Source organism: Nanorana parkeri, unplaced genomic scaffold, assembly GCF_000935625.1.
Source record: "Nanorana parkeri isolate BGI_ZX_2015 unplaced genomic scaffold, ASM93562v1 scaffold15, whole genome shotgun sequence".
In the NCBI taxonomy this organism is placed as follows: Eukaryota; Metazoa; Chordata; class Amphibia; order Anura; family Dicroglossidae; genus Nanorana; species Nanorana parkeri.
Window position 1 is genome coordinate 740637 of NW_017306283.1, and position 578 is coordinate 741214.

General features: G+C 41.9%; 1 protein-coding gene across 1 annotated transcript in view; it reads right to left on the bottom strand.

Moving 5' to 3' along the window:
* LOC108788491 (voltage-dependent L-type calcium channel subunit alpha-1F-like) overlaps window positions 1-578 on the bottom strand; it is a 72323-nt gene that overhangs the window by 26878 nt on the left and 44867 nt on the right. The window lies entirely within an intron of this gene.

Genomic DNA, 578 nt, shown 5'->3' on the forward strand with positions numbered 1-578 from the left:
TCGTCGAAAAAAAAACAGACACGAGGGTGGGGGAGGGAAGGAGACGTGTTATACGTCGGTCACAGGAACAAGGAACTGCAAAATGGTTTAGACACGAATATATATTACAGGAGAATGCAACGAAAAAAGAAAGATCTAAACGTTTCATTGGCACGTTGATGAGGGGGAAAGTAGGAACCGCCAAAGGCAAAATATCACCAGATTACATTTCTAGACCGGTTATAACTAGAGGTGCGTCTAAATGGTCATTTCAAAACCGAAATAAAAAAAATATGTCAGGCCCAAAACCGGAAATGTTTTTTATTTTAACTTTTTCTAATTTTTTAATATTTATTTTTATTTATTTTTTATAAACCCGAGTCAAACAGGGACATCACCGATACCCCCCTTATCACCCAGGTCAACCTTGGACATCACCAATACCCCCCCTCCCTCCTATCACCCGGGTCAACCTTATACATCACCAATACACCCCCTTATCACCCGGGTCAACCTTATACATCACCAATACACCCCCTTATCACCCGGGTCAACCTTATACATCACCAATACACCCCCTTATCACCCGGGTCAACCTT